Source organism: Syngnathus typhle, unplaced genomic scaffold (assembly GCF_033458585.1).
Source record: "Syngnathus typhle isolate RoL2023-S1 ecotype Sweden unplaced genomic scaffold, RoL_Styp_1.0 HiC_scaffold_30, whole genome shotgun sequence".
NCBI lineage: Eukaryota > Metazoa > Chordata > Actinopteri > Syngnathiformes > Syngnathidae > Syngnathus > Syngnathus typhle.
In genome coordinates, this window is record NW_026871936.1 from 921,091 (window position 1) to 948,229 (window position 27,139).

Below are 27,139 nucleotides of genomic sequence, written 5' to 3' on the forward strand. Positions count from 1 at the left end.
TCATTTCCAAATGCATATCATTTGCCAAAATTGTACCTCTTCCCAAAGGTCAACAACGAGCCATTCGTGGAAATGTGGTGTGCGTGCCATCGGAAGTACAAGAGACGGTCAATGTCTTGCCCAGACTAAGAAGTAAGTCACAGATGTTGAGAGTGAAACTGAAGAGACGGCTTTGCTACAAAGGCCATCAGTTTTTTCAAACTGTCACTTGGTCTAAGCTAATGAGCGCTCTGATGAAACTGAAACAAGTCCATCCACAGTACAGAGACATAACCATTCGCGACGATGCGGACCTTTGCGACCCAACCCTCACTGACGACGAGAGCAGCTCCGATGAAGCGCAAATGAGCGACAGTGAGTACAATGAGGAAGCTCTGGAGGAGATGTACCGATTTGAAAGTGATGCTCTGTGTGGGATGAACAGTGACTCTCAACATGACAACAGTGGTAACAAACAGCAACAAGAAAATTCGGAAGACGGTGATCAACCAAATGGTGGAGTGAAACTTGAATCATGTCTCCAACCCAATGATGTGGCAGAGGAAATTATGACTTTTACAGAGGGCATTTATTGTGTTGCTCCTGCAGAAAGAAACAACCCAGTAAGTTTTTTCAAGACTCCCAAGCTTGAGGCCATGGCTTTTCCGGTGCAGTTTCCCACTGGTCAGAACACCCTCGATGAAGAGAGAGCAATAAAACTCACACCAAGCAAATATTTCAAAACCCGTCTGTGTTGCGTGGATGAACGCTTTGCTCGAGATACCAACTACTTGTTCTTTGCCCAGTTTGTGACTGAAATTTACCAGGCAACGCCGAGCATGACAATACAGCTGCGCAAAGGTAAGCCTTTTACCAGGGATGGTCGAAGGATAAACAATGCCATGCTTCAGGACAAACGTGAAGTTGAGAAACTGGTGCGCAGCAAAGATGCTGTCCGATTCATGACACCGCTGAGAGGTACGCCGGCCTATTGGGAGAAAACCACCAAAGATCTTTTTGCTATGATCCGGCAGCTGGGCACACCCACGTGCTTTTGCACATTTTCTGCTGCCGAAATGCGTTGGGAAGAGGTCATCACCGCCATCAAAGCGCAACAAGGTGAAGTAGTGAATTTCACCCAACTTGACTGGGCTACCAAGTGTGAGATCCTACGCAGCAATCCTGTGACGACGATGCGCATGTTTGACAAGCGTGTGGAAGCTCTGTTCAGAGATTTGATCCTCTCTCCGGCGCAACCGATTGGTGAGGTCGTCGACTACTTTTACCGACTGGAGTTTCAACACAGAGGAAGTCCTCACATTCATTGCCTCATATGGGTTCGAGGTGCCCCTGTATTTGAGGAAGCCACGGATGGAGCCATCTGTCATTTTGTGTCTCGCTACATCTCGGCCGAGCTGCCGGACCCGCAGAAGGAACCGGAATTGTACAAAAAGGTCACAGAGGTTCAGATGCACAGCAAAAGTCACTCCAAATCGTGCGTCAAACACCAAGGTGCAAATTGCCGCTTTGGATTCCCCAAACAACCGTGCGATGAAACAATGATCGTCAGACCTGCGCCCGTCGACGACGACAATCGAGATCAACGCAATGACGATCGGTTGGCGTCGAATGCCAAGCTTGTTCCCGTGCTAAATCTGCTGAATGAGCCTGAAACGGCATCCCTGACTTTGCCTCAGCTAGTGGCTAAATGTAAGCTCACCGGTGACGAGTACATGAACTGTTTGCGCATGACGGCCTCGTCGAGTTCTGTCGTGCTTAAGCGAGAACCGAAAGACTGCTGGGTCAACAACTACAACCGCCATTTGCTTCTTGCCTGGGATGGAAACCTGGACATCCAATACATCCTGAATGCCTACTCTTGCATCGCATACATCTGCAGCTACATCAGCAAGGCTGAACACGGTCTGAGCCAATACCTGAAATCGGTCATTGAAAACTCCCGCTGCGCAAATGTCAACGAGAGCGATGAAATGAAGCAAATTATGCAAGCGTACTCCAAGAAAAGAGAAGTGAGTGCTCAGGAATGCGTCGCACGTGCGTGCGGCTTGCATATGAAACAGTCCTCCCGCATGGTGGTGGTATTTGTACAAACGAGTGACAATGCGCTGAAAATGAGTTATCCTCTCTCGCTCCTTGAGGGCAAAACGCAGGAATCTCATGAAGTGTGGATGACTGGCCTGCCGGAAAAATACAAATCCAGACCTCAAACAGAGGAATTTGAAGTCATGTGCTTGGCTGATTTTGCATCAATGTGCAGAATTGTTTATGGCAAACAAGCCAAAGGTAAGAATGTTTTGCCTCTGCTGAACGACATGGGCTTTGTCCAGAAAAGAACAGAAAAACATGCGGTCATCAAATACTGCAAATACTCTGAACAAAAGAATCCGGAGGAATATTACTGCTCCTTGCTCAAGCTGTACCTGCCTCATCGTGCTGATTGCCAATTAAAATCTGAACGCTGTCCTTCCTATCAGTTGTTTCATGATAACGCCTGTGTACAGTTACCGTATAACGACTCTGTGGAGCGCGTGTGCCAAATTGTCAGAAGGAACAGAGAAAGGTATGAGAAATACAGTCGAGACATTGACAACGCCATCCAAGAGGTGGAGGAGAGTGGGCTCGTCATAAACGAATGGTGCCACCTGGCTCCCGAGAGTGAGTTGCAAAGACTCGAATGCGTTGAGGAAATGAACGCGAGAGATGAACCGAACGACAACGTGGAGGAAAATGTCCCGGACTATAACGTCAGGTCCAAAACAACGCAAATGTCCATCGTGACAGAGGCTGCAGCCATCGATCCCGCAGTGTTACGCGACATGTATCGTAACCTGAACCAAAAGCAAGCGTCCGTCTTCTACAAGGTCAGAGATTGGTGCATAAAACGTGTGTGTAGCTCAAAGCCCATTGAGCAGTTCTTCTACCACATCAACGGTGGCGCCGGGACCGGCAAATCGCATCTGATCAAGTGTATCCACGCAGAGGCTACCAAAATACTGCAGAGACTACCACGACTGGCTGAGGAGGCCGACATTTCCAAGCAAACGGTTGTTCTCGCAGCTTTCACTGGCACGGCGGCGTTCAACATTTCCGGGGCAACGTTGCATTGTCTACTCAAACTGCCGAGAAGTCTCAAACCCCCGTACCACGGGCTGGGCAATAAACTGGACGAAGTCAGAGCCGAGCTGTCCATCGCCGAAATACTCATCATCGATGAGATTTCCATGGTGTCGAAAGACCTCTTTGCCTACGTGAATGCCAGGTTGAAACAAATCAAAGGAATTAATTTACCTTTCGGTGGCATGTCTGTTCTTGCTGTTGGAGATTTCTTTCAGCTCCCTCCCGTGAGACAGTCCAAACCTCTGTGCGTGTACGATCCTACGCGGCTGGACCACTGGCGTGACGACTTCAAAAAGATCACGCTCACCGCCATCATGAGGCAGAAAGACGATGTCGCCTTTGCCGAACTGCTGAACCGACTCCGCGTCAAAGAAAAGTCAGATGAACTGTCGGAAATGGACAGAGCTCTCCTTGCCACGAGGTACACTTCCCCAGAAATGTGTCCAAAGCATATTCTGCATGTTTTTGCCACCAATAAACAGGTGGATGGCCATAACTCTGCGATGCTGGAACTGTTTCATAAGGACATTGTGCAGATTGACGCGGATGACTGCAAGAAAGACAAAGGAACTGGCAGAATGGCAAGGCAAGCGTCCCCTGTGCAAGGCGCTAAGAATGAGCTCCCGGACTCAATCAAAGTTGCCTTGGGTGCTCGTGTTATGATCACACGGAACGTTGATGTTCAATCAGGTCTGTGCAACGGGATGTTTGCAAAAGTTGTCAAATTGGTGAACTATCCAAATGAAGCCCGTGTCCAGAAACTTGGGTTGGAACTCGATCATGTGAGTAACACAGCGCGTGCTGCTAACCCCGTGTACATTGACAGACTGGAGGAGAAGCTGAACAAGGCTGGAGTGACGCGCCGACAGTTTCCCATCAAGCTTGCTTTTGCCTGCACGATCCACAAGGTACAAGGCATGACAACGTCACAGGCTGCAGTTTCGCTGAAAGGTGTTTTCGAACACGGCATGGGGTACGTAGCTCTGAGTAGAGTGACTTCGCTCAGTGGTCTGCATAGTCTGCATATGGATGAGAGAAGGCTTCATGCAAATCCACAAATCACTGCTGCTCTTGCTGAGATGGCAGAGGATTCTTTGGAGAGCGTCATGCCCCTCCTTCACGTGATGCCGTCGGTAGATCGGGCAAATCACCTGGTTGTCGTCCATCATAACACCGAAGGGCTGTCTTGTCACGTGCAAGATATCGTGTCTCATCACGAACTGCTTTTCGCTGATGTTTTGTGCTTCACAGAGACACACCTCCAAGGATCAGTGGCCGATGGACGTGCTTGCTTGGAAGGCTACACGATGTTTTGCAGGAACCGAAGTGATTCTTACACAAACTGTCCTGACTTGGCTACAAAACGTGGTGGCGGCGTAGGTATTTGTGTCAAAAGTCACATCGCGGCCCAGGAAAAGAAATACGTTCAGGGTGTGACCGACATTGAATATGTTGTGGTGATGTTGGGATCACCGGTGTTTGAGTGATGTTCCACTTATTTATTTTCTTTCTGTGTGTTCGCAATTGTCATGGTGATTGTTCTGGTGTTTTTTTAACTCGGCTGTATGTATTTGTTTGTTCACGCTGATTTCTCCGACTGCCCGAAATTTTCCATATTCTCAGTTTATGTGTATATCTGTCATCTCAGGGACACGAAGAAAGAATCCGATCTGGCGAAAGCCCGTGCGGCTCTGGACTCAGAGGCCACAGAGCGTGAACGTCTGCAGGTGAAGTTGTCCAAGCTGAAGATTGATTTTGACGAGCTGGAAGCAAGGTGAGGCCCGCCCGGCCATTTTATCAAAAATATGCCAACAACAAAATGGATAGTGGATATTAGTGCTGACACAATTGCTTTGCTGCTGGGGCCACACCCCAAGGAAAATCCTCCTCGTGACTAATTGCAGCTCAATTGGACTTTCAGTTAACCATCCCATATGTGGGACTCACGATGGGATCACCGGTGTTTGAGTGATGTTCCAGTTATTTATTTTCTTTCTGTGTGTTCGCAATTGTCATGGTGATAATACTAGCCAACTTACATTGGCTCCCGGTCCATTTAAGATGTGACTTCAAGGTTCTTCTACTAACCTATAAATCGCTGCATGGCTTAGCGCCTTCATATCTCGTCGACCTAGTTGTTCCTTATGTTCCGTCTCGTAACCTTCGTTCGCAAAACGCTACCCTTTTAGCGACACCGAGGGCCAAGAAAATGTCTGCAGGCTCTAGAGCATTTTCTATTCGGGCTCCAGAGCTTTGGAATGCCCTACCAATGGATATTAGGACTGCTACCTCAGTAGAAACATTTAAGACACGTTTAAAGACACATTTCTATGACATGGCCTTTAACTAACCTGTAGTGGCCGATTCGGCTGGAGTTTGTTTTCTCTCCCTCTCCAGCCCCTCCCTCCCCCCTCCCCGGCCGGGGAGGTGGTTAGGTGGCACCCATGCTGACAGCGGCTATCTGGATTCTCGTGGGCCAATTCAGGATGGGGGAACTGCAGCTCAACCTCCTCGAAGACACTGCCAGGACAATTGAGGGCTCCTTCGGCAGCCCTCTGCTATGACATGGACATCCACTTTTTATTTAATTGATTTTCATGTTGTATCATTAGTGCCCTCTCTGCATCCATTTCAACCTGGTGATCCTGAAAGGGGGATCCTTCCATCTGTGGTCCCTTCTCAAGGTTTCTCATTTTCCCCTGGTAGGGGTTTTTAAGTTTTTCCTTGCCCTTTTGGGAGCTTAAGATCAGGGGATGCTTTGAGAATAATTGTCAATTTCTGTCTATGTGAAGCCCTTTGAGACTGCTTGTGATTTAGGGCGATACAAATAAACTTGACTTGACTTGATTGTTCTGGTGTTTTTTTAACTCGGCTGTATGTATTTGTTTGTTCACGCTGATTTCTCCGACTGCCCGAAATTTTCCATATTCTCAGTTTATGTGTATATCTGTCATCACAGGGACACGAAGAAAGAATCCAATCTGGCGAAAGCCCGTGCGGCTCTGGACTCAGAGGCCACAGAGCGTGAACGTCTGCAGGTGAAGTTGTCCAAGCTGAAGATTGATTTTGACGAGCTGGAAGCAAGGTGAGGCCCGCCCGGCCATTTTATCAAAAATATGCCAACAACAAAATGGATAGTGGATATTAGTGCTGACATAATTGCTTTGCTGCTGGGGCCACACCCCAAGGAAAATCCTCCTCGTGACTAATTGCAGCTCAATTGGACTTTCAGTTAACCATCCCATAGTCGCACATCAATATAAATAGCGCATTTGACTGCGTCGAGGGTTTAATACTGTTTTTGCTCAGGAAGTCGCATCACATTCAAATCCTTAAAGATGAGCTGGAGTTTGAAAAGAAGCTGCATTCCGCGGTCGGTAATTACCATCACTATCGCTTATTTAATTAATGAAAATAAAGCTGAGTCATTCTCACGTCTCACGTAGGACTTGCGCATGGTCCAAAGCCAGCACGAGTCTCGCATGGTGGAGTTGGAAGCCGGCCAAAAAGTGAAAGATCTGGAGGAGGCTCTGTCTACAGAGAGGGAGCGGACCCAGAACAAGGAGGAGAGGTCTTTTTACAGCTTTAGAACATACCACAACGTTTGCTCTCATAGCAATTAATGTCTCCACGTTTGTCCCCAGGGTACGCCAAACCATGTCGGCCAGCAAAAAGAGGAAACGTCCGAAGGACAGCGAGGGTTTGAGCTCGGGCGGATGCAATGTGCCTCGTCCTAAAATCGCCCAGCAGGTCACTGTGGATGAGCAGCAGGTCACTGTGGATGAGCAGCAGGTCACTCTGGATGAGGTGGACTCGTACGGCAAATATGTCAGACTCCGCAATACAGTTGATGAGGTCAGTGGATGTGTCACAGGGGAACATCTTACGAAATTTGCACATTTTCCAGTAACGACTAACCTGTTGAGATCAATTTCAACTATTAGGATCAGAATTTGGGGAACTGGCAGGTGAAGCTCCAGATTGGATCTTCTGCTCCCATCGTATTCAAGTTTGCCGCAGAATTCATCCTGAAGGCCCACGAGAGTGTCACGGTAATCAATCTTATCTGGAAGATCTCAGATACAAGGTGCTCAATATTTCAATGACCTTTACATGCATCAGATCTGGGCGGCTGACGCTGGCCGAAACCACAATCCTCCCTCTGATCTAGTCTGGGAGACACAGTCCAACTGGGGACCCGTAGGCCAGGTCCACTTTACCTTGATCAACGCCAACGGAGAGGTGACACATCTTTCAAGCGACAAGAAGCAATATTTCTCTTTTGACGTCCGTTTTTCTTCCAGGAAATAAGGATGAGCAAAGCCACTGGCGCACGTTTGGAAGATGATGATGGAAATTCCACTTCCACCGTGGGATAGAGGAAATGTAATTTTGGTTTCTTGTGTGTCTTGACATATGAAGGGATTGACAATAAAGCAGACTTTGACTTTTGACATGGTCACATTATAAAAATATTGTATAACAATACAATTAAATGGGCTTTTTTTTAATAAAATCTGCTCCGACCTGTTGTGAAATTTAATTGAAATAATTGAAATAAAATTGTTCTTCAAAAATGATTGAATTCGTCTTTTTTCATTCTGTGTAATTACATTCTGCTGTATGCACAAAAAAAGAAAAGAGTGTAATATCGGTTTCATCAGTATATAATTGAAACCGGAAGGTATTCGGAAATCCCTGCGGTCAGTAGAATATATAACGGCTGTGCAATGAGAAGTCAAGACATGTTCCACGAGAGCAGGCGGTCAAGGCAAGAGTAATCTCGACGCAACATGCCCAACATGTGTAAGTCAGTGATGAATGTTTCCTGAATTTTCTTCCTCTTTTGCCATTCATTCATGATTTTCTTCTGCTTCCGCATTAGACACGCAAATTCTCGCGGTGGGCTTGGTGGCTTTTCTAGTACTGCGAGCCAATGGCGCTCCGTTGACAGAAGCGACCACCGTCTTGCCATCAAGCGACACCTCAAGTGAGGAGGAAACGGCGCCCTCTGACCTGCTGACCTCTGCTCATGTTTGGGACTCGGTTCTGGGTACCGCTAAAGAACACCAGAAAGCTGTAAGTGGAAATTCAGAAAGCACCTTCATTGTCTTCTCCTGGCTGTAAAACATATCTGACTTGTGACTAATTTCAATATCAGTTTGATGATGAATTCCAAAACAATGTCAACTTTCATTTACTGGAGCACTACAAAGCACCTCAGTTTCCAGCAAACTGCCCCAGCTCCAACTTTAGCAAGGTAAGAACCAGAAATGGAAAACCACCAGAGGTGGGAGAAAATACAGACACTGACACTTTCCATAATTGTTTGCTAGCATCGGCTTGACTTTTATGCGTAGGTTGAATAGATATTTGTTTTTTAACTGACCTAAATATTCTTTTTTCCAGGAGGCTTGCCTGCACAGGCTGGCCCAAGGTCTGTCCACTTACATAATTCTTCTCAAGCACGTGGAGAAGGAATATCCCGGCAGTAAAATTCTGTCTGAGGCCAAACACTACTCTGAACTCCTGCTCTACAATATCAAACAAAAGGTTGGCCAGTGTGACAATTTAGGGATAGGAAATGAATTTTGCTGTTACTATAATACCTATTTTGACATTGTGTTGCTTACTCTTGTCCGGCAGATGAAAAAACCAGAAGAGGTCACAGGCCTGAGTAGCAATGAGGAAGAGAGCCTATTGAGGTCACTGTACCACCCCGATGCTTTCCACAGAAAGATGACGGCGCACAACATCCTGCGGAAGCTCTACATCTTCATTGTTGACGGCGAGAGGGCGCTGAGGCGCAAAGAACGGCGAAGGGGAAAACATGCCAAGGTCTTCGCCATGTTTAGTTTATTGCGGTAGTCACGTCCGCCACTGAAGCCCGTCGGAAATGTTGGGCAAAACATGAAGTGAATTAAGTTGTTGGATCTGCACTGACGTGTCGTAACCCACTGACGGATTGATGATGTATTTGTTTTTGCATGACGCACTGAGTTTTTTAAATTTTTTATTCTGTAGATAACCTATTTATTGCTCATTCAAAAAAGCCATTGTGAATCTAAGACCTTATTTATTGCAAACAGTCGTATGAATTATTTAAAGAAGATATTTATTACATATTATTGTTTTTATACTTGAAGGCATGATAATTATATTTATTTTTTAAACGGAATGTATTTTTAAAACATGAATAAAACTATTTGCTTACTTGTGAATTGAACTGCTTGATTTATAACACTTTGGCAGGTGTCTTTTGAGAATTTCACTTATTAGATTGAACTACAGAAATCTCTTTTTCTGAGATTCAAAGACATCGTATATATATATATATATATTTGCAAAACTGAAATATCGTAAGGCCACTTATGGGCTTTACTGTCAGACATTTATTGACAAAAACATGGAACAGACTTCAAGACAATGTCGTAACAATAACAAATAAATATCTCAAGTTTCTGTAAAACACGCTCAGTATAATAGCCCCTACGCAATCCGCGTTTCATCATGGTCATCACATCCGTCACGACTAAGAAGTTGTATATTTACGTGTGCTACGGTAGAAGAGACGACCCTCGTCACAGCAGACTTCAAACATGGGATAACACAGGTCGTAAACAAGCACAACAACACCAGCACAACAAGCACAGGAGACACTAGTTTCAACAGCAGTTGCCACCAGTTGCCAGAGAATAGCCATGAAAAGAAACCCCACTGTTGTGGAACTTTGTCATTTGACATGGCCTGCTGTAAGTTCTTCAGTGAAGCCATGGCGTCGTAGATGTGTGTGTCATTTTCTCCAGGGATGTATGTGCAACAGGAAGTCCCAATGATGTGGCACACACCACCTTGTGCTGCCGTCAACAAGTCCAGAACCATCCTGTTTTGCAAGACCATCAGCCTAATAGCCTGAATCTCTCTATTTTGTCCATCGTTGACTTGTAGTGAGAGATTCGCAAAGGATTGAAAACGATAGTTCAGTGTCTCGATGAAGAGTGATTGTTTTCCAATTCCGACCCAGGGAAAAAGCGCATGAACAACTTTGTTTCCAACGGACCATACTTTATGGTCGTCTGGAACATTCGCACCCCAGACAGGGTCATGAGGGTCAAAGGTTGCAACCGCTCTGCGTTGACGTCCAGAAGAGTTGCGTGCTGTCGTCAGCTGTCGATGTCGTATCCTGTAGGTGTGGTCTGTCACCCACACTGGTGCACACACTCCTGTCCAGTTGGCGGGCAGCATTGGATAAACCTTGTGACCACAAAGCCACCAGCCATTCTGTATGAAGTATGTTCCGTTCGATGGTGCAGACATGTTAGTCGGAGAGCCCTCCCCAACTGAAACGGCTCTCCTATCTTGACACTCAGTGACGATGTCCAAAGCTCCCATCCAGTTTCCTCCTGGAGAGCAGTCACTGTCAATGCATTTGTGGGTCTTACTTCCTTGGATGTAACACGTATAGTTCACTCCAGGCCGCTGCTCAGTGTAGGCCACCTGCGGTAATGTTCGTCCTTTAACAGTCACATTGAGATTTGTCCAGAAAAGCTTATCACAGGTGCCTTCCACAAGTCCAGGGCGGAAGGGGTCGTCATCACTCACTTTGACGGCAGGGTGTTGATATCCAACTCCTCCCATGGATGCCATACATTTTGCTTCAGTGACATTCATTGCTCTGGCTTCCAAGTGAACTTGCGTGGAGGAAGGGGGGAGTTTCGAACACACATAACATCCCTCCTGTGTGTCTGCTCTCACAGTGAACTTAGCGTACCGGTACCACGTGTTGGTTTCGTATGGGTTTTTGGGGTCCCATGACCAGTCCTCAAAGTTCTCATCCTGTGACCATCGTTTTCCACGGTCAACATTGTCACTTGGTCTGTTCAAATGAGTCCATAGACCATAGCACGCTCCAACCACAACGCAGCAGAGGATCCATCTGGCATATGGAGCCCCGTTGCTACTAGGATGGCAGAGACACCGGGACATCCCGTCGCCTAGCGGAGTGGGGATCGTTGTTTTCTTCACCAACATTGAGACGTCCCACCCTAAACGATAGGACTCCTTTGAAGTTAGCCTTCCCCACCACTCCGAATTAGGGGTCCAGTACTCTCTGCAACTTGCAGTGGCTGAGGTGAATCCAACTGGGCCGTTCAGCAATCTTCACTGCGGTGGGGGTAGTCAGCAAGACTTGGAATGGTCCCTCCCACCGTGGGCTGAGCCAGTTCTTTCTTTTAACGACCTTGACGTAGACCCAGTATCCTGGATTGATGGGTTTGTCGACCTGTGAGGAGGAAAGATCAGGCGGCAGTAAATTTGCATTTGACACATCTTTCAGTTTGAGCGTCCTTATCATATAGTCTGCCAAGGACTGCTCTTCATCAGCTTTTTGCAAATCTGCAGGGAACAAAGGTAGTCTATATGGTCTCCCATGGATGATTTCGAAAGGTGTCAGTCCTTCTGAAGTGGGAGTAATTCTCATATAGAGCTTCACTAAGTCTAAGCACTCTGGCCAAGATCTGCCTGTTGTTTCCATGCATTTTTTCAACCTGCTTTTGATAGTGGAGTTTGCTCGTTCAACCAGGCCAGCGCTCGCAGGATGCCAAGCGCAGTGGTTTTTTAATGTTATCCCAAGGTGTACAGCCATGTTCTGTACAACTTGGTTCACAAAGTGTGGACCATTGTCACTGTAAATGGTTTGGGGGATGCCATGAGTCGGTATGATGGCTTTGCAGATGGCTTTTGCCACTGTTAAGGCATCTGCTCGTTTAGATGGAACTATTTCCACCCATTTGGAAAATGCATCAATCATCACTAAGCAGTATTTGTGAGGTCCACTTTGTGTGAGCTCAATAAAATCCATGTGCATAATTTGAAATGGGTAAGACGGTTTTGGAAATGAGCCTCTCTTAGGTCTCATATTTCCTTGTGGATTATGTTTCACACAAACAGGACATGCTTTACAAAAATTTTTTAAGTAAGCATCTAAACCAAAGGTAGTGAATTGTTGATGTATGATAGACTTCATCCCTCCTGTCGACACATGGCAAGGCCCATGGGTCGCAATTGCCGCTGCCTTAAAAAGTGATTTTGGTAAAACAGGTTTGTCATTGATGCGGTGGATATTATCTGTATCCATCATTGCACCTTTTGTCGTCCACATTCGTTTTTCCACCATTGGAGCATTGCCCTGCATATCTGTCAGTATAGTTTTATCTATGAGTTGCGTGTCCTCTGAATCCATTAAAAAGAATTCATGGCCATGTTTCCCTGCTGCTGCTTCTTTAGCAATTTTGTCTGCCAATCTGTTTCCATTTGAGACTTCATCCGTGCCAGTGGTGTGAGCAGCACATTTACACACAGCTAGTTTAGCAGGCAAGTGAATGGCCTGCAACAAGTCTTTTAACAAAGAGGCATGGGTAACCGGCTTACCGGTCGATGTTGTCATCCCTCTGCGCTCCCATTGTTTCGCAAAATAGAACAGAGTAGAAAACGCATACTGACTGTCTGTGTATACAGTGACTTCCTTATCTTCCGCTAATTGACAAGCTCTTGTTAGCGCAATTAGCTCAGCAGCCTGCGCTGACCTGTTGTATGGAAGCTTCTCTGCTTCAACAATCTGGTTTGGTAATCTCACAATTGCATACCCACTTTGATTGTTCCCTCTAGGATCCTTTGAACATGACCCATCCACAAACCACTTTTCCCCTTTTCCAAGTGGCGTGTCACGTAAATCTTCTCTGGGCAGCTGTAGATGTTCTGTAGCATCCAAACAGTTATGTGGTGTACCATCCCCCGGCAACGGAATCAACGTTGCTGGGTTAAGGACTGTGCACCTCTTTATCACAATGTGTGGTTGTGACAGAAGCGTAGCAGTGTAAGACAGGTGTCTGGCTGGCGACAAAAAGTTCATTTTGCTTTGTAGTAGCAACACATCTACAGCATGTGGAACTAGCAGCTCCATTTTGTGAAAAAGCACCACATCTGCAGCTTGTCTCACTGCAAGTGCTGCCGCGCACACTGCTTGGACACAGTCTGGCAAAGATAGAGCCACTGGATCCAATTTTTTTGAATAAAATGCAATTGGTCTTAGTTTGCTGCCATGACTCTGGAGCAACACTGAGGTCATAAAACCATTCCTGCAGTCTGCTGTTTGCACAAAGGTTTTATTGTAGTCTGGCAAGATAAGAGTTGTAGTTTCTATCAGAGCCTGTTTCAGCACCACAAAAGCATCATCTGCTACTGGTGTCCACATTATCTTTTCTGTCATTGCCATGGGGACTCCATGCACAATGTTCAGCAGCGGTTGTGTCTTTTCCGCATAATGTGGGATCCATGCTCTACAGTAATTGGAGAGCCCCAAAAATGACATCATTTGTTTTTTTGTTTCAGGTTTCGGTGCATCTGCAATGATCTGCTTTCTGGTTCTCTGTATCTGTCTTCCAGAAGCTGACAAAGTGTGACCTAAATAGTTCACCTCCTGTCTGACCCATTGTAGCTTGTTCTTGCTCACTTTATTCCCTGTTTTGCAGAGAAAGTGTAACAATGCTAAGGAGTCTTCTTTGCAAGCAGCTTCAGTTTCAGAGGCTATCAGGAGATCATCTACATAAACTAGAAGTTGGCTTTTGTTTGAAATTTGAAAATCAGCCAGACAGGCCATGATAGCTTGAATGAAAATAGTTGGACTATCAGCAAATCCCTGTGGCAATCTGGTGTACGTATAGCTTTGTCCTTTAAAGGTAAACGCAAACCAAAACTGTGAGTCTGGGTGAATTGGCACTGAGAAAAATGCATTGCTAAGATCAATTACTGTGAAAAACTTCTGGTTAGGTTTCAAAGTGTTCAGAAGTGTGTGTGGGTCAGGCACATTAGGTGCTCTTGTCTGCACTGCATCATTCACTGCTCGTAAATCTTGTATCATTCGCCAATCAATTTTATTGGCCTTTTGGACTGGAAAAATAGGAGTGTTGCAAGGAGAATCCGAGCACTTCCTAATGATTCCTCCTGTCAAAAGATCATTTATAACAGGGGTAATCCCATTTATTGCCTCGTGTTTTAACGGATATTGCTTAACTCTTGGACGCCACTCTGATCTTGGTTTGATCTGTACTGGTGGAATGGACGTTAAAAGTCCTACATCAGATGGGCCCTTTGTCCACAGTTTTTCAGGAAGCCCAGCCAATTCCCCCTCCTCCTTCTCATTCAAACAAATGTCAACTAGTCAGGTTAGCGCACAAGCGCATGCCCTACCAACAGCTACTTCACACACTGTTTGCTTCCACATGTCACAACTGGTACTGTAGCTCCACCCATCACCTTTGTCCTCATAATCAGTGACAGATCTAGCAAGTTTAATTCGGCAACCCACATCTGCCCATGTTATACTGTGAGGTTTGAACAATGAAATGTGGGGTACAGCCGACAACTTGTATTTGTCTTTCTGAGGAGCGGGCAGGAGCACAGCAGCAGCTGCAAATGACCCGCGATCTGTGTACAGAGTAGTGATTGTTAAAGTTACTTCTGTGTCACTGAGAAAACTTTCAATATAGTCATCACGTGGATCAGTGAGGATATTCATGGTGACATGTAATTGATTACAAGTCATTTCTGATTCAGGTCGTGACAATTGTTTTCGAGCTTCACTCAGCAATCTGCTTGGTAGCTTGGGATTCCGTTCGGGAGTGATGTCATAGGAGCAGGAAATCTGTTCACCTGCTTGTGCAGCATATGAGTCTACATCTCCCACTCTACATGCTCGCATGCCATCCTTTACTGGAATTATTGCAATTCCCAACCGAGTCATCAGATCTCGTCCCAGCAGGTTTATGGGACATTTTGGCGATAGAACAATCGAGACTGAAGCTATGACTCCTGTTTCATCATCTCTCACTACAACTGGATTGGAGATACTCTCCTTGTGTACCTGCCCATCAGCCGATTTCACCCAAATTGTATTTTGGGAGGCCTTCAGATTAGGGACTTTAGTTTTTATTACGGTTTTACAAGCTCCGGTATCACACAAAAACTCAACTTCACTTCCTCCAATGTTTAAGGTAACGTATGGTTTTTCTTTTAATGCACTCAGGATGTCCCATGCTGTATGGACATCTACTATTTCTTCCTCTGTAGGAGCACAAGAGGTCATAGGGGGGCAATCTAGTCATGCTGAGAATTTGGCTCTCCCTCTGCCCCTTCCTCCACCCCTTGATTGGTTTTGTTTTGCAAAACGACACGCTCTTGCAATGTGTCCTTGTTTCCCACAGTTCCAACAGTTGCCAGAATCTGGTGGGAGTTGTGAATTGTATGGTGGCCTTCGACCTTGTTGGCCTCTACCTCCTCTGCCCCTCTGGGACCCTTGGAAGAAGACTGTTGTATCTTCATCTAGGTCATTAACGTCTAGATGAAATACATCAGAACTTTTGCCTTTTTTTATCACTTTTTCAGCATGTCTGGCCCATTGCATAGTTGTTGTCACACTTGCAATATCTACTTCCACCAAATGTTTCCTCACCCAGTTGCCTATTTCAGGGCGGAAATTAGTAAGGAGCGCATTTTTAAGCTGTTGCTGATAAGCACTCTCAGCTGCATCATTGAATGGGATGCCACTATGCACCCTGAATTCTTTTTCAAATCTCAAGCGAAAATCATCAGTATCTTCCCCAGGCTTATGTTTTATTCCTGCCAAATGACCATAATTCGTTCGTCTTTTAAATATTGTTCGCACTCTTTGCACAAGATCATTCCATTGTGCTGCATACTCCCCTCCCAATTGATTTCCCTCAACGGGATAGGGAAATGGCCCTTGATTATTTCTACCTGTGTAATTTCCTCTAACCTTTGCCCAGTCTTTTCCCAAGGAAGACATTGCAGCTTCTCCTGCCTCATGTCCATTTAGTCTATAGGAATGTATGATGCCAGCCATGTCTTCTGCCCATTTTTCTGGGTCTTCAGCAACAGGGGTAACCCCTTCAACTGCTTTCCTTGCCTCTTCCAAAGTCCATGGCCGAAAAACATATGTATGTAGAGGTTGGCCTTCCCCTACAATAGGGTTTGGCACTTGGATCATTGGGCACACATCAACATTGTCTACATTTTGGGAAAATCTAGCAGCAGTGGTCAAACCTCTTGTTTGTACAGGGCTTCTAATCATTTGACCCTGACCTTTTTTGCTGTTATATGGGGGAGGGCGCAGGTCTGTTAAGCTTGGATACAAGTTTTGCGCACAAGCGGACAACCCCTCTTGCTCCTCTGCTTGCTCTGTATCCGGGACAGTGCGCCTGCGCACTGTGGCCTCATTGTCTTCCGGCCTGACAAACATGGTCGCAGCCTCATCACTTTTCATCTTTCTATCTTTTGTCTTTTGGATTTGTTCTCTTCTCTCTTGTGAAGCATTCAACCATATTTTAGCACAAATCAATTCTTTCTCTTTTCTTTTCTTTTTCAGTCCCTCTGACTTCCTGTTCACGCTCTTCTCCAAGACCTCAACCACTATCTTCCACACTTCAACTTTCAACTTCCCTTCTACTCCATACTTTTTCTTCCACTTCGGCATGTATTGCATACAATTAACAAACTTACTCGCCATGTACTTCTCATCTCCATCAAGAGCTAGGGATCTACTTGTTAGAGTGGTGCTCACTCTAACTTATTTTGCAAGAACCACACGGAGACAAGTTAGTCGTTTTGGGCACCTGCAGGTGGAGAGTTCACTCGTCGCTGTTGTCACAGCGATGGTCGAATGAAGTCTAACTCTCCCTTCCCACAAGAGCATCTTTATTAAGAGGAAAAGGGTGGGGGTGACAGTAGACTGAATAAACAAGTTAAAGCTCTTGACCTCTAGGTAAACAGAGCAGGGGATGTTTTACGACATTATTTAGGATGGGACAGAGTTAGGTGGTTTATTACCGGTTACATACCAACGTAAGCATAAAACTAATCTACCTAAGTTATTTATTACCGGTTATATACATTCCAACATAATCATAGATCAAGATAGTTTGGAAAACCCTGACATATCCCTCCTGTTTTATCATATGATTATGTGAACCCGATCAATCAAACATAAGTAAGTAAGTAAATATAAAGAAGAATAGCAAAAATAAGAAAAACAATAATAAAAAAGATCAATAAAAAACGGAGACGACAGCGGACGGGTTGGGGAGCGTGTAGGGTGAAACACGACAAAAACAACAAACAATGATAGCAACAACTTCCAGTGAAGATGAGGTTTTTCCTCAATACTCCAGTCCAAACTTATTGTGTGGTCTAAAAACCTGCTGGCCGATGTTAAATCGCAGGAAAAGTCTCACACGGTCCCTCTGCCTTAGGCGACCATAATGCTATCAATAAGAAAACATAAATAAAGCCACGATCCGTTCCGAATGAAGTAGGACCCGTCCAATGGTACAGCCATGTTGGCAGGAGAGCCCTTACACCTTGAAATGGCTCTCCTACCCTGGCACACAGCGGTGATGTCCAAAGCTCCCATCCAGTTCCCTCCTGGAGAGCAGTTGTCGTGAATGCATCCGTGGGTCTTGTTTTCTTGGATGAAACACGTGTAGTCCATTCCAGGTAGCGTCCTGGATTAGGCCACTTGTGGCATCTGTCTTCTTCCAACAGTCACATTGGGATTAATCCAAAATAGTTTGATCACAGATTCATTCCTGCGAGTCCAGGGCGGTAGGGGTAGCGTCACTGTCCGACAGCACGGTGTTGATATCAATCTCCTCCCATGGATGCCATACATTTCGCTTCAGTGACATTCATTTCTCTGGCCTCCAAGTGAACTTGTGTGGAGCAAGGGGAGTTTTTGGAAACACAGATAACATCCCTCCTGTGCGTGCGCTCTCACAGCGACCTTCACATACCGGTACCAAGCGTTAGTTTCGTATGGGTTTCTGGGGTCTCATGACCAGCCCTCAAAGTTCTCATCGTGTGACCATCGTTTCCCACGGTCAACATTATCACTTGGTCTGTTCAGATGTGCCCATAGACCATAGCATGCTCCAACCACAACGCAGCAGAGGATCCACCTGGCATGTGGAGCCCCGTTGCTACTAAGATGACAGGAACACCGAGACATCCCCCCGCCTAGCGGAGTTGGGATAGTTGTTTGCAGACTTCGCCACCGTCCCGAAATGAGGGGTCCAGGACTCCTTGTAGCTTGCATTGGCTAAGGTGAATCCAGCTGGGTTGTTCAGCGATCTTCACTGCGGTGGGGGTAGTCAGCAAGACTTGGAATGGTCCCTCCCACCATGGCTGGCCCAGTTCTTTTCTTTGATGACCCTGATGTAGACCCAGTCTCCTGGATTGATGGGGTTGCCGACCTGTGAGGAGGAAAGATCAGGCGGCAGTAAATTTGCATTGGACATATCTTTCGGTTTGAGGGACCTGATCATATAATCTGCCAAGGACTGTTCTTCATCTGCCCTTTGCAACTCTTGTAGTCAATTGTAATGCCCTTTTTAACGAGGCAGATAGGAGTGTTTGAAAGAAGAGTTTGAGCACTTCCTAATGATTCCTCCTAACCAAAGACCGTTTATGACAGGGGCTTTCCCATTTATTACCTCCTGTCTTAAAGGAGATTCCCTTATCCATGCCGTCTTCTTCCTAACACTTTCGCACACACACAGGGTGTGCACATAAACGCACACACACCGAGCGCGCACCCAAGGCTCAGACAAACGACAACAGCCTGACACAACTTTACAGAGATTACGCACGAACACAGAACACAGACAAAGGGATTCTATACATCTCTCATGTAGCTCCTTTTGATAGAACCTCCTATTGGTAACTGTATAGCGGACTGTTCCGCATATAATCCCTTACTCAACTCCCTTGCTTCTACTTTTCCATGTCGGTGCAGTCGTAAGTGATCCCTACTGCAGTCATTGTCTTGTTAACTGTCGCCTTGTGCAACTCCTATGCATGATTGTGTGAAAGTCAAAAATTTAACGTATCCAACATTCTGACCACCCAAACTCCACCGTGGTGCAACGAACTTACTATTTTATTGAGTAGGTACATTGAGCAACCTAGCTTCCTCTTGACTGAATTCACTTTAGTCCAAGTGTCCTATTCTAAAATTTATCTAACTCAATTTCTACTTCTTATGCCTGATGAGCCAAAACATCAGATCTCGCTCTTGTTTCCTACCGTTTTAGCCTATTTGTCCTATCCAAATCTGTTCAGTCTCCGATTATGATGCGTTTCTCTGTAGCTCTACGCATTATTCAATTTTTTATCAAATCTCCTCAGTTCTGTCAAACCCAGTGCACAATGAAGCTCCTTTCCACTTTACCCCAAGCCCCACGAAATTTCAGCACGGAGTGCAATTTGGCCGTTGGACATTTCAAGTCCATATCTTTTGCCGCACCTCACCCTCTCAAGATGGTGTTCTTTTGTTGTTGCTTCAGAGTCAACCCATCCATCACTCTCGAATGAGTCCATTGTTCAAATGAGTCCATTTTCAACATTGTGAGTTCCTCCGCTTCTCACTGTCTTTTCTCGTCCCCGAGGATGTCGTCTTTTTCCCAGAGTGTACTTGTCCCCCTACAAGTACAACAACAGTCTTTCTTTGTCCTTGCCAAAGGTCAAAGGTGCCTCAAAGCCAGGCACCGTTTTGTAGACGTCCATGGCTGCAGGCAGAGTCTCGGGATTGAGTTTTCAGGGATCCTGGCACTGAGAGTGACAGACTGGGACATCAAACTTGTAACCAAATGTAGCTGCTGCAATCAATTCGCTAGTAACGTTTGTTTACCAAACTTCAAATTCTCCTAGTAACAGCGATCTCGTCTTTATATTGTAAGTCCTGCAACTCATCCTATTTTCGAGCTACGTTTCGTCTATAGTTCCTATTTAATGAGACAGTACATTGTCTTCAGTATCATTATTTAAAATTAACTCAACGAGGTCTGCGTTCCACATCTAGCCCTGATCTATGTCTTGACCTCTCAAACGTTATTACCTGTGTCATGCTTGCTCAAAAATGTGACTTAGAATATGGTGTTGTGAATTTCCAATCTCCCTGATCAAATTGGATCCCGCTTCTTAGCTCTTCTTTCTCATGCTCCTGTTAGCCTGCAATTGTCCAAATCAATAATGTTGTTTTCTTTTAACTGTCTTTCTGTTGAACCTCTAAATCTCTCTTGTTGCTAACCTATCTACACCAGGAAGGGTCTTAAAGAAAGGACCAACAGATTACTCCCAATATCTCCTCATTATTTATGAGTTAGCCTCCCTTTCCTCACTCGGGTGCATATCTTGTCAGTTGTTAATGGAAACCAGATGTCTCGTGCCAATGAGATCATGGACCAAGGCCCAAACAATCCCGCACGAATCTGACCCGAAACATGACCCGGTCACACTTAGGCTTACTAGTGAGATATACATTGCATGATACCAGAATAGAATTTTACCACAGTATGACACTAAATGTATTAGAAAATCCATATGTCGTAAAGGTTTGTATTATTACTATCTTCCACTATCTGTCCTATTCACTCCCTCCTTCTGAGGCTTGACAACGCCCATGCCTCACACCTTGACAAACGTTTTGGGAGAACGTGTTCTTACTACATATGATTCCATCATTTAATTTGACTTTCTTTTCAAAACGCTTCTCAATTTCCCAGTTCACACATCTTCTGCATGTGTTACTGGTTCTCCAGTTTTTTCTCTAGTTAATCATTAATCCAAAAGCTATGTTTTTCATTTTAGCATTCAACTTACTCAAAACCACTCTTTCAGCAAAGTCGCTCTACTGATTTTCCGTAGTAGTCGCCAACAGCTTCAACCATTCAACCTGTATCTTCCTATCATTCAAGGCAATCATTCATCAATGCCCATTTGCATCTCACACACAGTCTCCAAAAAGGAGTCTTACCATCACATTGGTCTCAATTCATCCAAGCTCACCACACAACATTCATATACCATTTTCAACTCAAGGTTCCTGATAGAACAATCCACCCAAAAAACTCAACTCATAAAAACTGCTGGCAAATTAATCTGAATTTTTCCTTTGTTTTTAAATTTAAAGAACTCAATTTCTCAGATTTAGCTCGTATATAGCAGTTTGTATAATTTTATAACACCATCAATCAATTATTCCTATTAAATGTAGCATTGCAATGTCTTAAATTCACAATTTTGCTTCTTCCAATTCCTGAAAGCGTGTTCTGTCGTTTCTTTTTCAAATTTCTCATGAGGGCTCGACACTTAACATGCACTAGTGTGGATCAATTTCTGCTCGCAAACACATTTTTCTCTTTTCCTCTCATTTTTATCTTTCCAAATCGTTTCTGTTCTGCGGTGCAAATTGGATAGACCACAGTCTAACAAATTTCTTCACACTGAAAGTTTAGCCAATCTTCATCATTTTAACACACATGCACAGCTCTCGCGCGTGTAGGGCAGGTCCCAGCACCAATGATTCGTCACAGGCTGGCCATTTCCTGTGGTCGATCATGAGCTGGTCCCTCCCACGTACACGAGGACAGTACATTCTAATTTTTCATTTATCTTCTAGAAGCAAGTTGCATTTATTTACCACTTGATTTGCAAATTTTAACTTTAGTGTACACACACAATTTGATCTCTGGTCATTTGTCATTGGGCATACAAACAGCATTGTCATACTTCTTGCATGGACAGGAGCTCTAATAATCCAAAAAATGTTCCAATAATCTGACAATGACATGTTTTGCTGTCATATGGGCATCTATTCTTTCTTTCTCTGTATTAGCATGAAGGGTCAAAGGAGAGGAAGCTTGTCATGCTGTAAATGTGATTTTTCCTCTTCCTCTGCCCCTTGACTGGCACCGTTTTTTTTTCTAAAACACTCTATTGACCAGTGTCCACGTTTCCCACAGTTCCAACAGTTGTCAGAATCTGATGGGGGTTTTGAATTATATGGTGGCCTTCGGCCTTGTTGGTCTCTCTCTCTTCCTCTCCCCTTTGGGAACTTTGGAAGAAGATCGTTGTATCTTCATTTAGATCATTATCATCATCTAGATGAAATACATCAGAACATTTGCCTTTTTGGATAACTTTTTCAGCATGCCTGTCCCACTGCATAGTTGTTGTATACAAGTTTTGCACACGAGCGGAATGTCTCTCTTGCTCTTCTGCTTGAGCTGCGGCTGGAGCCGTGGCCGGGACAGTGCGCCTGCGCACTGTGGCCTCATTGTCTTCCGGCCTGACAAACATGGTCGCAGCACTTTTCAACTTTCTGTCTTTTGTCTTTTGGATTTATTCTCTTCTCTTGTGAAGCTTTCAACCACAGTCTAGCACAATTCAACTCTCTCTCTTTTCTTTTTCCACTTCAGCATGTATTACATACAATCAAGAAATCTACTCGCCATGAACTCATCTCCTTCAAGAGCTAGAGATTTATCGTTCCTTTTTCTCATCTTAATTTTAATTTTTCCAGTGTTTTTTTTTCCAATCTCTTTTTATTTTCTTTGAGGATCCTCAATGCAGGTTTAAATTGACCTCCTAACAAATTACTAGCCTGTGTTATTGCCGTCGATCAATGCTAGAACTGCTTTTTAGTCAATTTATCCTACCAGTCACACATTCAACCACACAAATTTCTTATCCCTGCCTACGCGAAGTCCTCTTTTAAAAATAAAAGAGCTGCTTCATCCGGAGAGGGGACTCTACAACACCCCTTCCTTCCCTGGGAACTAAGGACAACTGTCCAGTTACCCAGCCCTGCCAACGCGAAGTTGTCCCCTTAGAACAGTGGTTGTCAAATCAGGGTACACGGAGGTACGTGAGATTTGACAAAAATATTTTGAAAACCACCGCTCCAGAAGAGCCACTTCATCCGGAGGGGGACTCTACAACACCCCCTCCTTCCACAAGACTTCTTATCTTCTGTCTTGCCTATTTTTATTCCTGTGCACTTTTACTTTTACGCGTTTCACAACCACACAATCCCACAACTTTAGGGCTTTAACTTACTTGTCCCCTGGTTCGTTGCATTTCCGGGTCCCGTCAACCACCTCTGTCAGACGAAGGCAGACCTAAGATGCTGGCCCAGCGAAGAAGTTCTCTTCCCAGGACTTTCTTTTCCAGGTCCTCCTAATGGACGCTGGCTTGTCGACAATGCAGCACAGCACGTCTTCCTCCGTCAGTCAGATGGCGGGTATGAGGGTCCCGGGTTTCGGCACCAAAATGTTAGAGTGGTGTTCACTCTAACTTATTTTGCAAGAACCACACGGAGACAAGTTAGTCGTTTTGGGCACCTGCAGGTGGAGAGTTCACTCGTCGCTGTTGTCACAGCGATGGTCGAATGAAGTCTAACTCTCCCTTCCCACAAGAGCATCTTTATTAAGAGGAAAAGGGTGGGGGTGACAGTAGACTGAATAAACAAGTTAAAGCTCTTGACCTCTAGGTAAACAGAGCAGGGGATGTTTTACGACATTATTTAGGATGGGACAGAGTTAGGTGGTTTATTACCGGTTACATACCAACGTAAGCATAAAACTAATCTACCTAAGTTATTTATTACCGGTTATATACATTCCAACATAATCATAGATCAAGATAGTTTGGAAAACCCTGACACTACTGTTTTTATTTCCCATCTTAATTTGGTATTTTAGGTTTATACAACTATTATTATTATTATTATTATTTATTTATTTATTTATTTTTATATATATATATTTTTTTTCTTTGAGGATCCTCAATGCAAGATTAAATTGACCTTTGAACAATTGCTAGCCTGTATTATTTTCGTGGATCAATGCTAGAACTGCTATTTAGTCAATTTATCCTACCAGTCACTCTCAATCACACAAACTCCAGCGCTTTTTTATTTTTATTTTTAGGCCTATCCAGGATGGGTGTAAAACCCTTCCAAACAGCTTGGAAAAACGGACAAAAAAAATGAATCTTCAATTAAGAAAAAAAACTTTTTTCTTAGCCCGTTCTTTCCACTGGGACTAGAATCCCAGCTGTTTCTTAGCTTGGAAAAACCAAAGCTGTATCTCATAGCTCGGACAAACCAAAGCTGAATCTCATAGCTCGGACAAACCAAAGCCGTATCTCATAGCTCGGACAAACCAAAGCCGTATCTCATAGCTCGGACAAACCAAAGCCGTATCTCGTGCACCTTTTTAACTTTTTACGCGTCTTACAACAACACAATCACACAACTTTAGGGCTTTAACTTACTTGTCTCCTTGGTTCGCTGTTCAGCCGGGTCCCGCCAATCCACATCTGTCAGACGAAGGCAGACCTAAGATGCTGGCCCAGCGAAGAATTTCCTTCCTAGGTCTTTCTTTACCAGGTCCGGCTAAATGGACGCTGGCCCGTCGACGGTGTACAGCGTGTCGTCCTCCGTCAGCCAGATGGTGGGTATGAGGGTCCCGGGTTTCGGCACCAAAATGTTAGGGTGGTGCTCACTCTAACTTATTTTGCAAGAACCACTTGGAGACAAGTTAGTCGTTTTGGGCACCTGCAGGCGGAGAGTCCATTCGTCACTGTGCGTACAACAATGATCGAATGACGTCTGACTCTCGCTTCCCACAAGACCATCTTTATTAGGAGAAAAAGGGTGGGGGTGACAGTGGACTGAATAGACAAGTAAAAAAGGCCCTTGACCTCTAGATTAGCAGGGCAGGGGATGTTTTACGACATTGTGTAGGATGGAACAAGCTAGGTTATTTATTACTGGTTACACACCAACATAAGCATAAAACTAATCTACCAAGGTTATTCATTACTGGTTACATACATTCCAACATAATCATATGATCAAGATAGTTTTGGAAAACCCTGACAATTGTTTCCGAACCAAGTACGCGCTTGTCAACGTAGATTTTATAAGAAAAACAGACATGTTGTTGCAAGTTGTCTCACGGGACAATTTGTCCATATCTGTGATGATGAATGTCAGGCCTCGTGCAGCGTACCAGCTGAAAGAAAACTGGAGTGGATATGTCACACTTGCTATAGTCACCTCAAAGATGGTAAAATGCCTGCACTTGCTGTTGCGAACAATCTCACACTCTCTGATATTCCAAAGGAACTGTGTGGATTGAACATACTGGAGAGACACCTCATTTCCAAATGCATATCATTTGCCAAAATTGTACCTCTTCCCAAAGGTCAACAACGAGCCATTCGTGGAAATGTGGTGTGCGTGCCATCGGAAGTACAAGAGACGGTCAATGTCTTGCCCAGACTAAGAAGTAAGTCACAGATGTTGAGAGTGAAACTGAAGAGACGGCTTTGCTACAAAGGCCATCAGTTTTTTCAAACTGTCACTTGGTCTAAGCTAATGAGCGCTCTGATGAAACTGAAACAAGTCCATCCACAGTACAGAGACATAACCATTCGGGACGATGCGGACCTTTGCGACCCAACCCTCACTGACGATGAGAGCAGCTCCGATGAAGCGCAAATGAGCGACAGTGAGTACAATGAGGAAGCTCTGGAGGAGATGTACAGATTTGAAAGTGATGCTCTGTGTGGGATGAACAGTGACTCTCAACATGACAACAGTGGTAACAAACAGCATCAAGAAAATTCGGAAGACGGTGATCAACCAAATGGTGGAGTGATACTTGAATCATGTCTCCAACCCAATGATGTGGCAGAGGAAATTATGAGTTTTACAGAGGGCATTTATTGTGTTGCTCCTGCAGAAAGAAACAACCCAGTAAGTTTTTTCAAGACTCCCAAGCTTGAGGCCATGGCTTTTCCGGTGCAGTTTCCCACTGGTCAGAACACCCTCGATGAAGAGAGAGCAATAAAACTCACACCAAGCAAATATTTCAAAACCCGTCTGTGTTGCGTGGATGAACGCTTTGCTCGAGATACCAACTACTTGTTCTTTGCCCAGTTTGTGACTGAAATTTACCAGGCAACGTCGAGCATGACAATACAGCTGCGCAAAGGTAAGCCTTTTACCAGGGATGGTCGAAGGATAAACAATGCCATGCTTCAGGACAAACGTGAAGTTGAGAAACTGGTGCGCAGCAAAGATGCTGTCCGATTCATGACACCGCTGAGAGGTACGCCGGCCTATTGGGAGAAAACCACCAAAGATCTTTTTGCTATGATCCGGCAGCTGGGCACACCCACGTTCTTTTGCACATTTTCTGCTGCCGAAATGCGTTGGGAAGAGGTCATCAACGCCATCAAAGCGCAACAAGTAGTGAATTTCGCCCAACTTGACTGGGCTACCAAGTGTGAGATCCTACGCAGCAATCCTGTGACGACGATGCGCATGTTTGACAAGCGTGTGGAAGCTCTGTTCAGAGATTTGATCCTCTCTCCGGCGCAACCGATTGGTGAGGTCGTCGACTACTTTTACCGACTGGAGTTTCAACACAGAGGAAGTCCTCACATTCATTGCCTCATATGGGTTCGAGGTGCCCCTGTATTTGAGGAAGCCACGGATGGAGCCATCTGTCATTTTGTGTCTCGCTACATCTCGGCCGAGCTGCCGGACCCGCAGAAGGAACCGGAATTGTACAAAAAGGTCACAGAGGTTCAGATGCACAGCAAAAGTCACTCCAAATCGTGCGTCAAACACCAAGGTGCAAATTGCCGCTTTGGATTCCCCAAACAACCGTGCGATGAAACAATGATCGTCAGACCTGCGCCCGTCGACGACGACAATCGAGATCAACGCAATGACGATCGGTTGGCGTCGAATGCCAAGCTTGTTCCCGTGCTAAATCTGCTGAATGAGCCTGAAACGGCATCCCTGGCTTTGCCTCAGCTACTGGCTAAACGTAAGCTCACCGGTGACGAGTACATGAACTGTTTGCGCATGACGGCCTCGTCGAGTTCTGTCGTGCTTAAGCGAGAACCGAAAGACTGCTGGGTCAACAACTACAACCGCCATTTGCTTCTTGCCTGGGATGGAAACCTGGACATCCAATACATCCTGAATGCCTACTCTTGCATCGCATACATCTGCAGCTACATCAGCAAGGCTGAACACGGTCTGAGCCAATACCTGAAATCGGTCATTGAAAACTCCCGCTGCGCAAATGTC